The sequence below is a fragment of the Salmo salar genome, chromosome 20 (genome assembly GCF_965601325.2).
Source record: "Salmo salar chromosome 20, fSalSal1, whole genome shotgun sequence".
Classification (NCBI taxonomy): Eukaryota; Metazoa; Chordata; class Actinopteri; order Salmoniformes; family Salmonidae; genus Salmo; species Salmo salar.
This window is the reverse complement of record NC_138310.1, coordinates 12260586-12277888: the sequence shown is the minus strand read 5'-3', so window position 1 is coordinate 12277888 and position 17303 is coordinate 12260586. Positions and strand designations below refer to the sequence as shown.

The 17303-nt window shown below is 44.6% G+C and overlaps 2 long non-coding RNA genes across 2 annotated transcripts; both read left to right on the top strand.

Moving 5' to 3' along the window:
• The first annotated feature begins 410 nt into the window (after positions 1–410).
• LOC145862362 (uncharacterized) lies at positions 411–1742 on the top strand. Its single transcript, XR_014381774.1, has 2 exons — positions 411–546; positions 1139–1742. It is a non-coding gene; the product is annotated as an uncharacterized LOC145862362 (long non-coding RNA).
• A 1674-nt stretch (positions 1743–3416) lies between these two features.
• On the top strand, positions 3417–6239 carry LOC106580133 (uncharacterized). Its single transcript, XR_001322808.3, has 3 exons — positions 3417–4193; positions 5014–5104; positions 5869–6239. It is a non-coding gene; the product is annotated as an uncharacterized LOC106580133 (long non-coding RNA).
• The last annotated feature ends 11064 nt before the right edge of the window (positions 6240–17303 follow it).

Here is a 17303-nt window from a genome sequence, read left to right as displayed (position 1 = left end):
TTCTGCTGCCAATGATTGTCTATGGAGATTGCATGCCTGATTTTATACACCTGTCAGTAACAGGTGTAGCTGAAATAGCCGAATCCACTAATTTGAAGGGGTTTCCACATACTCTTGGCCCTGTATTATATGTCCTATTTTTTATTTTCAGCAATTCTTCCATTTGCCATCCTTTCTCACAGCCATCCTCAGGCTTGCTGAGTTCAAAAACCTTCCACTGAACTTTAAACTGTATGTCATTTGTAACATTTTATTCCAGCCTTAATGTTAATGATATTCTAGTGTGGTGCTTATGTAAACTGTGCCACTGACTCAACTTTAACCTTTGAAAATGGCACCAGGGCAATGTACAGTGGCAAAGGGTTGTTCTAATGTTGTCCTAATGTTCTCTGTGTGTTGTGGAAGGTGAGGCGCTGCAGTGCTATGGCTGTAACATCCTCCAGGGCCAGATGTACGTGGACGTGGGCTGCTCCAGCCCCAAGGTCATCACTTGCTCTCACTCACACAAAGGCTTCAAGCACCGCTTCTGCATTAAGACAGAGAGCAGTGAGTACAGTCCTCCTCACCCTCTCCTTCACCCTCACCCTTGCATGCTTTACCCCACGGTCACTCCTTATCTAAAGCAACTTGTTACGTGAGTGCCAGACCTGGGTTGAAATAGTAGAAGAATGTCTATTTTCTCAGAGGTATTCTCTTACCTAGTGTATGCAAACACATTCTGTAACTGTTCCGTCAATGAATTTAAATTTGAGTCAACGACAATAATAGAGACAGTGATAACCTGATTGCAGTGACAAAGAAAGACCCCAATCTGATTGAGATTGCTCCAGGAAGATCTGGGGTCATGGATAAGTAAGGGGCTGTGATATGATGAGTCATGTGCTGTGTTAGGCAGGGGGAATTTCTGGAAAGATCAAAGTCCCTGGTCTAATCCTGCACAGTCACTCTCATCCCTGTCAAGGCAGCTTCTCACTCATAACATGCTTACAGCATCCCTCCCATCTATCTCTCCTCCTCAGTCCCCAGTCCTCAGCTCAGTGTGTCCCATGCTTGTCTCAAATACCTGTCTTTTTCAAACGTATCTCACTGTCTATGCATCTTTATTATCTCTCTGTGTGTGTGCGTCCAACCCCTGCAGGTGCCATGGGAATCATTCTGACCAGCGGTTGTGCCACGTCTCAGCACTGCCAACAGGAGCTACCCGGGGTGTGGATCCACTGCTGTGTTTCAGACCTTTGCAACAGCACCCCCCACTGGCGCAGAACGTCCTTACACTGGTTGTGCTCTTTGGCTACCCTGCTGTTCATACTGTGGCTGCAAGTATGAGAGAGAATTTTTGAGCAAAGAAACACTGACTAACCCCCACTTCAGCCCTACTGGCCAATCCTGTGGTTGTGTCCTAGACCAAAGCCATTGGAGGAGGATGATCAATAAGAGGAAGGCACCTGCATGGATACGTAGTGCATGAGAATACTATCTTTATGCATTGGCTAGCCTGTGAATATTGTTTTTTTCACTTCCCATGTGCATCATATTCTTTAGGAGGCCACAATAAGATTATGAAGGTAGTTGGTCCATGAAGCGTTTATGTTGCTAATATATTGGTGCCAATAACGTTGTGAGTGTTGATACAGTATATTCAGGAGGGTCATATGTTGGGGTTGTGGGGAGAGACAGAGTGGAACAGAGATTGGGTGATGTTTTGGAGGAATAAATGGCTGTTTCTCTTGGCACAAAATACAGTACATGCTTTCTAATGGCATTGTTCATTTTCATTTACCTATTTGGTCAGATTAAATCAAATCAAGCTTTATTTATACAGCACATTTCTGACATGGAATGCAACGCAATGTGCTTTACAGGAATAATCTAAATAAAAAATGATAATGAAAGCTGAAATATTTACTACACAAACAGAAGTTAAAAAACAAAAGAATGACAAACTGAACTAAAAATCACCCTAAGGAAAATCAAAGCTAAAAATACGTGTTTTAAGATCTTTTAAATATGTCCACAGTTTTGCCGCCCCTCAGGTTCTCCGGCAGGCTTTTCCAGAGGCTGGGAGATAGTCAAAAGGCCAGTGCCTACAAAGGGACCTATTGGGTACATAACTTAAAACCATGTCTGACATATACTGGGGTGCACACATGTGAATTGATTTGAAAACCAATAGAAAACTCACAGGCAGCCAGTGCAGAGATCTTAAAACCGGTGTGATGTGTGCTCTCCATCTGTTCTTGGTCAGTACCCATGCTGCATCATTCTGTGTTCTTCGACAGTGCCTTAGTAACAAAAGTTTATTACTAGTACAGGGGCAGGCAAAATGACAGGTCAAGGGCAGGTAGTAATCCAGATACGTTGCAAAAGGTCCAGAACGGCAGGCAGTCTCAGTGTCAGAGCAGGCAGGGGTCAATACTCCAGTGTGGTGTGGCAAGGTACAGAACAGCATGCAGGCTCAGGGCAGGCAGAATGATCAAAACTGGGAAGAACAAGGGGAAAACCGCTGGTAGGTTTCACGAAACAAAACCAACTGGCAACAGACAAACAGAGAACACAGGTATAAATACACTGGGGATAATGGGGAAGATTGGCCACACCTGGAGGGGGGTGGAGACAAGCACAAAGACAGTTGAAACAATCAGGGTGTGGCACCAATAGCTTTCTTGGGTAGACCAGAAAGGAGTGCGTTACAGTAGTCAAGCCTGCTTGTAAAAAAAAGCATGAAAGAGTCCCTCTGTATCAGCCTGAGAGAGAAACGTCCGCACCTCGGCAATGTTCCTCAGGTGGTGAAAAGTTATTTTGGTCACATTCCTAATGTGCGATTCGAAATATATTTCAGAATCTAAAATAACACCTAGGTTTTTTTATCTGGTGTTTAATGTTTATTGCCGTAAATTAAAACATGCGGCTAGTTTCTGTCTCTGTGCTTTGTATCCAACAGTTAGTACCTCGGCCTTGTCTTGATTTAGCTGGAGGAAGTTGTGAGCCATCGAAGTATTTAAATCACTAATACAGTCTAATACTTTATCTGTAGAGCTAAACTCCTCTGGTGACACAGAAATCCTCTGGTCAGTCAGCCAGGAAGGCCTTTGGGGTCCTATTCTGTATGTCCAGTAGAGGGCAACATCTTCGCCCCCGAGTAGGTTACAGCCGTAGGGTACTCTCTTTACTCCCATGTTAAATTGCCTACTTTACGCGTTAACTCAACAATGGCTGCATCCTTTTTTTAAATTCAATTAACATTTTAGATATGCTTGGTTGGTCATTTTTATCATACTTCTATGTCGTCTTAATCAACAAACTACATTGTACCTAAAAACACTTTCATGCTCGTACATTTTTTTGTATGAAATGTAAATAACAATTATTAGCCAAAGAGTCGATTCCAACAGACTTACTTCAATTAGCTAACTAACCCTGCTTTTAAGGTGCCGAAAAACCTTTTTCATACCATTTTGTTTGAATAATAGTAGGAGAAAAGATCACCGAATTAAGTTTCATAAACTGCCCAAGGACCAGTTTAGATGAACCTTATGGTTTCAGGCACAGGGGAGGTTGGTGGGACCGTAATTGGGGAGGACGGGCTCGTGGTAATGCTTGGAATGGTATCAAATACATCAAACATATAGTTTCCATGTGTTCGATGCCATTCCATTTGCTCCGTTTCAGCAATTATTATGAGCCGTCCTCCCCTAAGCAGCCTCCATTGGTTTCCGGCTATTACGCGATGATGATGGAAAGCTGTGGGCTCCACTTAATCGATACATTTATGTGTGTTCAAGCACCTTATCACCGGTAAGTCGCTTTGCATAAATCTTGCTAGTTAGCTTGTAGAAAGGCCTAGTAAGTTGTATCTGTCCAAATAGAGGGCTTGCAGTTGACGTACGATGCCTCCTGGCGGCCATGTTGGAAGACCACCACAATTATTTCAACAACAACAGCCGAGTGACTACCCCAAACTGCATGATAACAGTCCCTAAAACGAATTTATTCATCGCCACGGTCATTTTTGGCTGCTCTAACAAGGCAGGAAAGACAACAGGAAAAATATGTTTACAGATTCCCCGCAATCATGAAACACCAGTGGTGATACCATTGCAATAAGGCTCAAGAACTATCCGAAAAGCAAAGAAACCTTTTTGCTCTGAACCCAGACTGTTAGTACAGTGTCTGCTATGATCATTTCAACACTGGTAAGTCAAGTCTGATCGACTTCGAGTTTAGTTTAACTGTTATGCTTAACCAGGTGTCAACAACAACACTACAGTAAGTTATCCAAAATTAGCTAGCTAGATATCTTATAGTCTAGCTATTAGCATGTGTCGTGTGAGTTTCATATTTTGGGGAAGCTATTTTTCACCATAAAAATGCACCTTTATAACAAAGGATTGCATGCCTCTGTCATCGCATTTGCAGACTAATGTAAAACTACTATTCCTAATTTGATGAGTAGATTGGATAGTGATAATAAACGCGTACTGTAGTGGCATAGGCTTAAAGGCTATGTCAGAGACGTTTCTTTCCTTTGCACGGGAAAATAACGTGGCCTTTGATAACCATTACTACACTTTATATGACTGGAGTCATTAGCAGAATCCTTTTTAATACGATGGTGGCCTAGGCCTACTCTACTGACACTGACAACAGATCAATAAAAACGACCTTGTCTTGAATGCAACCATGTAATCTAGACCGAAAAGGAGTCCTGGCTAAAAGTGATCCAGCTTTATGAAATTAACATCAAAAGTATTTTATTTTGCATTTGAGCTAACCCTAACTCTTTCCCTAACCTTAACCTAATTCTCCTAACGTACTGCAAACCATACGTGTACATTAGTACGCAGTCATTTGCCTTATGGCGCCCAGAGTGGTTCGCTTGTGGGTGTGCTGGCAGCATATAACAGCACGTTTGACTGTGCATCAAGAATTCAGCATAGCAAGTTTGTATGAAGGTTTGGTTATTAAATGGGTAAATAGTTTAATCCATTCTCCATTTCATGAATTTATTCACAGGTAAATAGTAATACGCTCTAAACTGCTCTGGTGACAAAAAACTTTGCTGCCCTGTTTCCAATTGTTCGCATGGCTGGGAGAACCTATTCAAGTAAGTATATACATTTCGAAAATGTTTAAAAAACGATGCATTATTAGCCAACTAGCTACAGTGCTGTAAGGTTCTGCTTTTTTCTTAGTCAACCTTGTGTTCTTGAACGTAGCCCTGTTTCTTTGTGTTCTGGAACGTAGCCCTGTCTTTCAGTTTTGTTCATTGATTTCACCTGTGTTCGTTTTGACTCTACTAAACCTTTATCTAGCCCGTTTGTGAGAACCAGTTAGCCTTCAGTCCTAGTTTGATTCACCTGCCTGTTTGCCTACCTGTGTATGACCATTGCCTGCCTGTGACCATGATTCCTGCCTTCTGCGAAGGCAAAATTAACACCTGCCACGCTCTGAGTGTGAATCTACACCTTTTTCTCCCTGAGTATTCATTACAAGTGCAGGCTAACTCAAATGACCTGCTAATGTAGCTAGCTAGCTATCTAGCCAACTGTACATACTGTATAGCTAGCTAGCTAAGTGAATTAAATATGAACAGCTACCTAACATCATATTAGCTAGCTATCTTGATGTATTTGTCATTGTAAAAAACAAACTCCAAATGTATTTGTAGGTAGCTAACAGCCATGGAGGAGGGTGAAAGGATATCAGAGTAGGGACTAGGAATAGAGAGTAGGCTATTCTGGATAGGGCAGGTACTTTGTGTAGTTCCAGTCCCTAGAAGTGAGGACAGAGATGATAGTAACATAATATTCAGTGCTGTCTAATTTGAGTATAATGATGTCTGTATCTTGTGTTATTTTCTGTCCTCAGATACAGAGAGCTGTGAAAGCCTGTCTGCAGATGAAGAGGTCCCAATGAAGAGCAGTGGTTCTCAGTCCTGGTCATGGAGCAATACACAGCTAATTCAAATGATCCTCATCAAGCTTCAAGTGGTATTTATGTATTAATTTGTGATGCTATCCTTGATATGAGCCTGCTGTTGTCACATGCTACACATGAACGTGTCTGCACATGCAGCTATCTATCCAAAGTTAACATAATTTGTTATAAGAGATATTATGTTTTAGTAATCCAGAATGACCTGGTGATGTAAAAGTCTAATAATGACATTATCTTCATTATTCCTACAGATACAGTGGGGGGAAAAAGTATTTGATCCCCTGCTGATTTTCTACGTTTGCCCACTGACAAAGAAATGATCAGTCTATAATTTTAATGGTAGGTTTATTTGAACAGTGAGAGACAGAATAACAACAAAAAAATCCAGAAAAACACATGTAAAAAATGTTATAAAATGATCTGCATTTTAATGAGGGAAATAAGTATTTGACCCCCTCTCAATCAGAAAGATTTCTGGCTCCCAGGTGTCTTTTATACAGGTAACAAGCTGAGATTAGGAGCACACTCTAAAAGGGAGTGCTCCTAACCACAGCTTGTTACCTGTAAAAAAGACACCTGTCCACAGAAGCAATCAATCAATCAGATTCCAAACTCTCCACCATAGCCAAGACCAAAGAGCTCTCCAAGGGTGTCAGGGACAAGATTGTAGACCTACACAAGGCTGGAATGGGCTACAAGACCATCGCCAAGCAGTTTGGTGAGAAGGTGACAACATTTGGTGCGATTATTCGCAAATGGAAGAAACACAAAAGAACTGTCAATATCCCTGGGCCTGGGGCTCCATGCAAGATCTCATCTCGTGGTGTTGCAATGATCATGAGAATGGTGAGGAATCAGCCCAGAACTACACGGGAGGATCTTGTCAATGATCTCAAGGCAGCTGGGACCATAGTCACCAAGAAAACAATTGGTAACACACTACGCTGTGAAGGACTGAAATCCTGCAGCGCCCGCAAGGTCCCCCTGCTCAAGAATACATATACATGCCCGTCTAAAGTTTGCCAATGAACATCTGAATGATTCAGAGGACAACTGGTGAAAGTGTTGTGGTCAGATGAGACCAAAATGGAGCTCTTTGGCATCAACTCAACTCACCGTGTTTGGAGGAGGAGGAATGCTGCCTATGACCCCAAGAACACCATCTCCACCGTCAAACATGGAGGTGGAAACATTATGCTTTGGGTGTGTTTTTCTTCTAAGGGGACAGGACAACTTCACCGCATCATTTTACGGGGCCATATACTGTCCACTCTTGGGTGAGAACCTCCTTCCCTCAGCCAGGCCATTGAAAATGGGTTGAGGATGGGTATTCCAGCATGACAATGACCCAAAACACACGGCCAAGGCAACAAAGGAGTGGCTCAAGAAGAAGCACATTAAGGTCCTGGAGTGGCCTAGCCAGTCTCCAGACCTTAATCCCATAGAAAATCTGTGGAGGGAGCTGAAGGTTTCGAGTTGCCAAACGTCAGCCTTCGAAACCTTAATGACTTGGAGAAGATCTGCAAAGAGGAGTGGGACAAAATCCCTCCTGAGATGAGTGCAAACCTGGTGGCCAACTACAAGAAACGTCTGACCTCTGTGATTGCCAACAAGGGTTTTGCCACCAAGTACTAAGTCGTGTTTTGCAGAGGGTTCAAATACTTATTTCCCTCATTAAAATGCAAATCATTTTCTAACATTTTTGACATGCGTTCTTCTGGATTTTTTTGTTGTTATTCTGTCTCTCACTGTTCAAATAAACCTACCATTAAAATTATAGACTGATCATTTCTTTGTAAGTGGGCAAACGTACAAAATCAGGAGGGAATCAAATACTTTTTCCCCCCAGTGTACCTTGCAACTGGAGATTCCTTCAAAACGATTGCCAACAGTTACCGTGTAGAGCACTATACGGTTGGGTGACCAGGGACATCTGGGACTGCCTCGTGGGGGTAATTCAGGCATGTGTGAATGCTACCTGTGTTCTGCACAACTTCATGAGGATGGACATGAGGACCAGGAGGTGACCTGCAGCTTGCTGCCGTGTGCCAGAGGAGAGGTCTGCTGCTCTGCAGGATGTTGCAAGGGTGGGGGCCAACAATGCAGCATGGGAGGCAATCCGTTTGTGGGAGATCTATGCCTCCTACTTCTTTGAAGAGGGTGCTGTTCCCTGGCAACACCATAGACTACACTATGCACAACCAAAGGCTTTTTTAAAGAGCTATCCACATTGCAATAAGAGTATTCTTCCAATAACTTAGCTATGGCAACTGCAGTTATTCAATTCCCAGTTTCTTCTTCTCAGGTGAGGGTGCTGTGTAGGTAAGGGTGATGCCTGTACAAAAACAAAACAGGCTCTTTTAATAGTCACCCATATTGAAAAAATATAAAACAATTAGACACCCTATAACCCACACCTACACACTCGTGTATCAATCTGATTGATGGATTGTGCTGTGCAGTAAGCAGGCTCAGGTGTATAACTGTGGCTCCTTCCACATTCAAAGAATAGGCAAGAGGAACAACCATGGAGAATAGTAAGACACTTCATTATTTATATGTTATAACTACGCTATATACATAATACGGCTATATACACTACATACATTTTCTTTAATGAGTCAGACAAAAAGGTAATACTGCTTTCTCGATGTGTCACGTCCTGGCCAGTATAAGGGTTAATTGTTATTGTAGTTTGGTCAGGACGTGGCAGAGGGTATTCGTTTTATGTGATTCGGGGTGGTGTGTTTGTTGTAGGGGATTTGATTTGTGTATTCCGGGGTTTTTGGGCACTGTTCCTTGTTATGTATGTCTATGATTGATCTAGCTGTTGTATGTCTATGTGTGATCAATTGGGGTTGGGACTCTCAATTGAAGGCAGGTGTTGTCCATTTGCCTTTGATTGAGAGTCCCATATATTAGGGTGTGTTTGTATGTGTCTTTTGTGGGAGATTGTTTGTGTGCACTGCGTTTGTTTGAGCCTGCCACACTGTTGCCGTTGTAAGTACTGTTTATTGTTTTTTTTGTTCAAGTGGATGCTTTACATGTTTTCTTTAATAAACATGAGTGTCCACAATCCCACTGCATTTTGGTCTTTTCCGCAACACGATGAAAACCGTGACAGAATCTCCCACCAAACCAGGACCAAGTAGCGGAAGAATTCTGGCGAGGACTGGGGAACACGACAGGTAAGGGAGACCGAGAGGCACCCCCAATAATTTTTTAGGGGGGGGCACAAGGGCTGTTTGACGGGGCAAGACTGGAGACCCAGGCCAGTGCCCCGTACCCTTGTTAGAGGTAAACAGACTGGACAGGTCCCGTGCTTTGGGGTAGGTGCCATGGTAAGGCCTGGTATTTTCAGGCCAGTAGGCTCAATACCAGCACCCCGCACGTGCCAGGGGAAAGTAGGCATCGAGCCAGCACCGGAGATGCCAACCCTGCGCTTAAGACTGTCAGTGCGCCTCTACGGTCCTCTGTTTCCCGTTACACGCACTAGCCTTGAGGTGCGTGTCTCCGGGCTGGCACGTCCAGTACCAGCCCCACGCACAAGGCATCTAGTGCGTAAACCCAGCCTCGCCAGTCAACAGTCACCAGAGCTGCCCGCCAGTCAACAGTCACCAGAGCTGCCCCCAGTCAACAGTCACCAGAGCTGCCCGCCAGTCAACAGTCACCAGAGCTGCCCGCCAGTCAACAGTCACCAGAGCTGCCCGCCAGTCAACAGTCACCAGAGCTGCCCGCCAGTCAACAGTCACCAGAGCTGCCCGCCAGTCAACAGTCACCAGAGCTGCCCGCCAGTCAACAGTCACCAGAGCTGCCCGCCAGTCAACAGTCACCAGAGCTGCCCGCCAGTCACCAGAGCTGCCCGCCAGTCAACAGTCACCAGAGCTGCCCGCCAGTCAACAGTCACCAGAGCTGCCCGCCAGTCAACAGTCACCAGAGCTGCCCGCCAGTCACCAGAGCCGCCCGCCAGTCGTACGTCAGTCGTACGTCACCAGAGCCGCCCGCCAGTCGTACGTCACCAGAGCCGCCCGCTAGTCAGGAGCCGCCAGAGCCGCCCGCTAGTCAGGAGCCGCCAGAGCCGCCCGCTAGTCAGGAGCCGCCAGAGCCGCCCGCTAGTCAGAAGCCGCCAGAGCGGCCCGCTAGTCAGAAGCCGCCAGAGCGGCCCGACTGCCCGGAACTGCCAGAGCGGCCCGACTGCCCGGGACTGCCAGAGCGGCCCGACTGCCCTCTGGGTCTGCCAGAGCGGCCCGACTGCCCTCCGGGTCTGCCAGAGCGGCCCGACTGCCCTCCGGGTCTGCCAGAGTGGCCCGACTGCCCTCCGGGTCTGCCAGAGTGGCCCGACTGCCCTCCGGGTCTGCCAGAGTGGCCCGACTGCCCTCCGGGTCTGCCAGAGTGGCCCGACTGCCCTCCGGGTCTGCCAGAGTGGCCCGACTGCCCTCCAGGTCTGCCAGAACCGGAGTCACCTCCAGATATAGGTGGGTTGGGGAGGGGGGGTGTAGCACAGTGCCGTCGTTGACGGCAGCCACCCTCCCTTCCCTCCCTTTAGTAGGGGGATTTTTTGTTGTTGTTTGTTTTTTTGTTTTTTTCTTGAGGTGCTTCCGGGGTTAGCACCTTTGGGGGGGGGGGGGGGTACAGTCACGTCCTGGCCAGTATAAGGGTTAATTGTTATTGTAGTTTGGTCAGGACGTGGCAGAGGGTATTCGTTTTATGTGATTCGTGGTGGTGTGTTTGTTGTAGGGGATTTGATTTGTGTATTCCGGGGTTTTTGGGCACTGTTCCTTGTTATGTATCTCTATGATTGATCTAGCTGTTGTATGTCTATGTGTGGTCAATTGGGGTTGGGACTCTCAATTGAAGGCAGGTGTTGTCCATTTGCCTTTGATTGAGAGTCCCATATATTAGGGTGTGTTTGTATGTGTCTTTTGTGGGAGATTGTTTGTGTGCACTGCGTTTGTTTGAGCCTGCCACACTGTTGCCGTTGTAAGTACTGTTTATTGTTTTTTTTGTTCAAGTGGATGCTTTACATGTTTTCTTTAATAAACATGAGTGTCCACAATCCCGCTGCATGTTGGTCTTTTCCGCAACACGATGAAAACCGTGACACGATGACCAGGCCCAAATCACCATCACTCACGTGAAGAAAAGACAGAGAAAACGTGTGTGGAGGTCCGGGTGCCTTGTGAGAATTCGTAGGCGAGTGTGCAAAGCACCACTACCATCAGTACTATTGGCCAAAGCGGTACTTCTAGTAGCCGGGGATTTTAATGCAGGGAAACTTAAATCCATTTTACCAAATTTCTACCAGCATGTCACATGTGCAACCACAGGAAAGAAAACTCTAGACCACCTTTACTCCACACATATAGATGCATACAATGTTCTCCCTCGCACTCCATTTGGCAAATCTGACCATAACTCTATCCTCCTGATTCCTGCTTACAAGCAAACACTAAAGCATGAATTACCAATGACTCGCTCAATACGGAAGTGGTCAGATGATGCGGATGCTACACTACGGGACTGTTTTGCTAGCACAGACTGGAATATGTTCCGGGATTCATCCAATGGCATTGAGGAGTATACCACCTATGTCACTTGCTTTATCAATAAGTGCTTCGACGACGTTGTCCCCACAGTGACTGTACGTACATATCCCAACCAGAAGCCATGGATTACAGGAATTTTCCACACAGAGCTGGCTGGAGTTGGAGTTGCCATTTTCAAGGATCGGGATGCTAATAAGGACATTTATAAGACATCCTGCTATATCCTCAGACGAACCATCAAACAGGCAAAGCATCAATAAGGGACTAAGATTGAATCATACCACACTGGCTCGGACATTCGTCGCATATGGCAGGGCTTGCAAACTATTATGGGCTACAAAAGGAAACCCAGCTGCGAGCTGCCCAGTGATGCGAGCCTACCAGATGAGATAAATGCCTTTTATGCTCACTTCGAGGCAAGCAACACTGAAGCATGCATGAGAGCATCAGCTGTTCCAGACGACTGTGTGATCATGTTCTCCGTAGCCAATGTGAGCAAGACCTTTAACCTCTCCAGGGGGTGTGGGACACTACCGTCCCACCTGGCCAACTTCCAGTGAAATTGCAGAGCGCCAAATTCAAAAATAGAAATACTCATTATAAAAATTCATAAAACATAGAAGTGTTATAAATCAGTTTAAAGATTAACTTCTTGTTAATCCAACCACGGTGTCAGATTTCAAAAAGGCTTTACGGCGAAAGCGTACCATGCGATTATCTGAGAACAGCGCCCAGCAGACAAATCATTACAAACACTTACCAGTCAAGTAGAGGAGTTCCACAAGTCAGAAATAGTGATAAAATGAATCACTTACCTTTGATGATCTTCATATGGTTGCACTCACAAGACTCCCATTTACTCAATAAATGTTGGTTTTGTTCGATAAAGTCCCTCTGTATATCCAAAAACCTCCGTTTTGTTCAGTAATCCACAGGCTCAAAGGCAGTCACAACAGACAGACGAAAAATCCAAAAAGTATCAGTAAAGTTTGTAGAAACATGTCAAATGATGTTTATAATCCTCAGGTTGTTTTTAGTCATAATAATCAATAACATTTCAACCGGACAAAAGCTTCGTCAATATAAAAGGAAAACAAGAAAGGCGTGCTCTCGGTCGTGCGCATGAAAAACCTTTGGGACACTGAATGGTCCACTCATTCAAAGTGGTCTTACTCCCTAATTTTTCAGAATACAAGCCTGAAACAATTTCTAAAGACTGTTGACATCTAGTGGAAGCCATAGGAAGTACAATTTGAGTCCTAAGTCAATGGATACTGTAATGGCATTCAATAGAAAACTACAAAAATTAAAGAATCCCACTTCCTGGATGGATTTTTCTCAGGTTTTCGCCTGCCATATCAGTTTTTGTTATACTCACAGACATTATTTTAACAGTTTTGGAAACCTTAGAGTGCTTTCTATCCAAATCTACCAATTATATGCATATCCTAGCTTCTGGACCTGAGTAGTAGGCAGTTTACTTTATCATGCTTTTCATCTGGAGGAGAAAATAGTGCCCCCTACCCTAATGAAGTTAAACAGGTCAACATTCACAAAGCCGCGGGGCCAGACGGATTACCAGGACGTGTACTCAAAGCAAGCGCAGACCAACTAACAAGTGTCTTCACTGACATTTTCAACCTTTCCCTGACCAAGTCAGTAATACCTACATGTTTAAAGCAGACCACCATAGTCCCTGTGCCCAAGAAAGCGAAGGTTACCTGCCTAAATCATTATCGCCCCATAGCACTCACGTTGGTAGCCATGAAGTGCTTTGAAAGGCTGGTCATGGCTCACATCAGCACCATCATCCCAGAAACCCTAGACTCACTCCAATTCGGATACAGCCCCAACAGATCCACAGATGCAATCTCAATCTCACTCCACACTGCCCTTTTCCACCTGGACAAAAGGAACACCTATGTGAAAATGCTGTTCACCCACAACTGCGTGGACAAGCATGATTCCAACACCATCTGATAGAGCCAAATAGCCAATTTGTATTTGTATACAATAACCAGAGCATTATTAGTTGAAATATTAGTGTGAAGCCATTATTGGAGATGAATACCCCCTTGTGGCCGGTGTGGTGGCTACGTGAGGAGGAAATTTTATTTGAGGGAGGAAGTCAGGCCTACAAGGAGGAGTCTCGGTTAGTTAGAGGAGCAGTATAGTTTTTGGACAGCACTTGCTCGCAATTACTCACATGATGTATTGAATTTACTGCACACAATAGCCTATTTTTATTGCACTTATTATTAGAGGAATTGTAAGGAACATTTTTATTTTCCCAGGAAGTCTACCTTTTTGAAGGAAAATCCCAGTGCACTTACAGAAGATGATCTAACACCTGAACATCACCTGTGGATTTCATAAAGTTATTGCTTTCTCCCCACTGCAAAGGGCCTTAGACTTACCATCAACATTACCAGAGTCCATTTTGAAACCAGCAATAGGAAGAGGTTTTCCCCTACCACCACAAAGGTCCAATCAACTATGGCCTTGTGAACTAAGCCACAGTAACCATGACAACCTAACCACTGTCATGCAAATACAAAATTAGATATCTGATCTGCTCATAGTACAACAAGTACACTTACAGCTAGGGAGATATCAACATTTGAGGGTAATCCTTTGGATTACAAGTCCTTCATGCAGGCATTTGAGCATGGCATAGAAGCCAAGGCAAGTAGCAGGGAGGACAGGCTCTACTACATCGAGCAATTCACTTCCGGTCAGAAGCTGTCTTCATATGGATGCGCGAAGGGGCTTTACTGATGCTAAGAGATTGCTGCAGGAGCACTTTGGCAATGAAATAAAAGTCACCACTGCTTTCATGGAAATGGCTCTGAATTGGAATCCAGTTAAGGCTGATGATGGAAAAGCACTCTATAGTTATGCGTTCTATCTGCGATGCTGTTACAATACTATGCAAGACCTGGAATACATGGAAGAGCTCAACCTTCCCTCTAATTTGAAGCTGATTGTATCCAATCTTCCATACAAACTAAAAGAGAGATGGAGGTTAACAGCATTTGATGTTTTAGAGAGAAGCAAGCACAGAGCCAAATTCTGTGACCTTGTGACTTTCATGGAGAGACAGGCTAAGGTCATGCAAAATTCATTGTTTGGAAGACCATAACAGATTCCAGATGGAGTAAATAAAAGAGCAAAGGAAGCAGCTTTGCTACGTCAGTGGCAGTTGTGGATGACACAGCTGAAAGCCCATCAAGGGAAATGACATCCAAACGGAAAAAGCAAAGCAGCAACGCACCTGAGGCCCCCAAAGGTACAGGACCATGTATGTACTGCGATGCTAAGCATCCTTTGGTTGAGTGTAAGCGAGTCAAAGCACAGTCACATGACACTAAGATTGAGTTCCTGAGAACCAATGGCCTCTGCTTTGATTGTTTGACTAAAGGTTACATGAGCAGAGACTGCAAGAAAAGAATGACCTGCCTTAGCTGTAACGGAAGGCACCCCACCATTCTACATATGGAAAAAGGAAAAGAGAGATCTCCATGTCAGAAGGCAGATCGGTCAGACTTTCAAAGGTCAGAAGGGGGTAGAGTAGCAGCCAAGCAGGAGGAAACATCTGTCAGCAGTGCTCTCGTGTCATTGGGAGGTGGTGAAGGAACAGGGGATGATAGGGAATGCACATTGGCAATAGTACCTGTTCAAGTGAAGGTCCCAAAGGGAACCAAAACCGTGTTCACCTATGCTTTCCTTGATCCTGGTAGCTCAGCGACGTTGTATATGGAGAAATGAATGAGGAAGCTTAATGCTAAAGGTTCGAAGACGGAAATTCTCCTACGGACAATGTGGCAGGAGAAGCCTGTCAAGAGCTATGAGGTATCTGGTTTGGAGGTAGGTAGCGTAGACATCAACACATTTTTCGAACTCCCAAAGGCCTACACATAGAGCAAAATCCTGGTGACAAGAGACAACATCCCCACTCAGAAAGATATCCAAAGGTGTCCTTATCTAAAGGAACTCCAACTGAATGAGATTGACGCTGACATTGAGTTACTGATTGGAGTCAATGCCCCAAAGGTGACAGAACAGTGAAGGAAATGGACCGTATTCTGTAAGGACAGTATTAGGATGTGGTCAATGGTCCACTTAACCCCTGTACTGCTACGGATGAATGCGGACTTCCTACAGTGACTACCAACTGGAGCCAGTTTGGATTTGGCTTCAAACCAATCACGACATCAGAAGCCAAACGTCATTGACAGAAAAAAATTGCTAAATTGTCCCTTTCCTAAATAAGCCATGGGTGGAGATTTGGACTTGTGTTTTTATTTAATTCTCTGTACTAGCCAATGATTATAATGTTGAATCTGATCCAACCATAAACTCATATGTTGTACCCCTGGCCTGAGAGTATGGAAGTTTAACATGATAACTATCTGGCCTGGCGCATCGTTGCCCATGAGAGGTAGTTTTGCTAGTGAACAAGCATTTTGGACGGGTAGCCTAGGACAACAAAATCTAAAAGCTTGTACTGTATGACAGAGTCATAGACCGTTTAGGCAACATGAAAGAGGAAGATGGCATTGGCGTTTCGCTACAAGTAGGGTGAGTCAGCATGTTTTTTCTACTTGCACGCGCGCACAGTACGAATCAGTACCATGGACAGTCACATCATATTTAGCTTACATTGTTAGATTATATTTTAGTTGTCACTGTATTAGACTAAGCACAGGTGACTAGATAATGTTGAAAGGTTGAAGTTGAAATGGTGCTGGAATAGTGGAGGCAGCTCCCAATTTATTTGTGACATGCTGTAACCCTCTGTGGTTCTAAATCAATAGTTGTTTAGTAGTCCGAAAATGTCGGGAAACATTTGAAACTTTGCTTGACCATGTTATAGGTAATGTAACTGTTTGTTACTGCAATATTTTTTGGTGAATTTCACCGGACAGGTGTTGTTCTACGGTCTTGTAATGAAACAAATGTGTGGCTGAATTTATTCTGCCACTGTGTCTTCTTATTGTCTCGGCCTAAGGCCTAAATATCACATTGTTAAGGCATATGAACTAACAGGTTATAGAGCAAACAACGCAATTATCACGACACAAAGATTGTCATATGGCTTTTTTTTCTGGCTTGGCATCCCCGGTGATTTTACCCATGCACTGCTACTGCAGTTGTTTCAAGTTGGCTGGATGTCCTTTAGGTGGTGGACCATTTTTGATACACAAGGGACACTGTTGAGCGTGAAAAACCCAGCAGCGTTTCAGTTCTTGTCACGACTCCCACCGAAGGTGGCGCCCCCTCCTGCTCGGGTGGCGCTCGGCGGTCGTCGTCACCGGCCTACTAGCTGCCACTGATTCCTTTTGTTTTCCCCTTTCTGTTATTGTTGGCACCTGTCCTTAGTTGGGTTGATTAGCGGGGCTATATTAGCCAGTTGGCCCGCCTGCTCTTTGTGCGGGATTGTTTCTCTGTTGGTTGCTTTGTTACGCGCTGTATGTATTTGGCACTAGTGCGTGGTTTTGCGCTCACTGTGTTTTGTTCCCTGTGTTTGGGGCACTTTGATTTTTGTGTGCGCTCAGTTCGCTATTTGGGGTGGCTGGTGTTTTGCTGTGTCGCTCATTAAAAGCTATCACCCGTATCGCTGCTTCCTGCGTCTGATTCCTCCTCCACTACGCCAAAGCCTTACAGTTCTTGACTAATTCAAACCAGTGCACCTGGCAGTGGCGTGTATTCATGGATGCAAAGGGAAGCCAAGCTTCCCCAAAAAATGTAACAATACTTTTATTAATCAATTATTTTTCTTTCGTCTCTCTGTGTTTCAGAATTTTCCATCAATTCGCA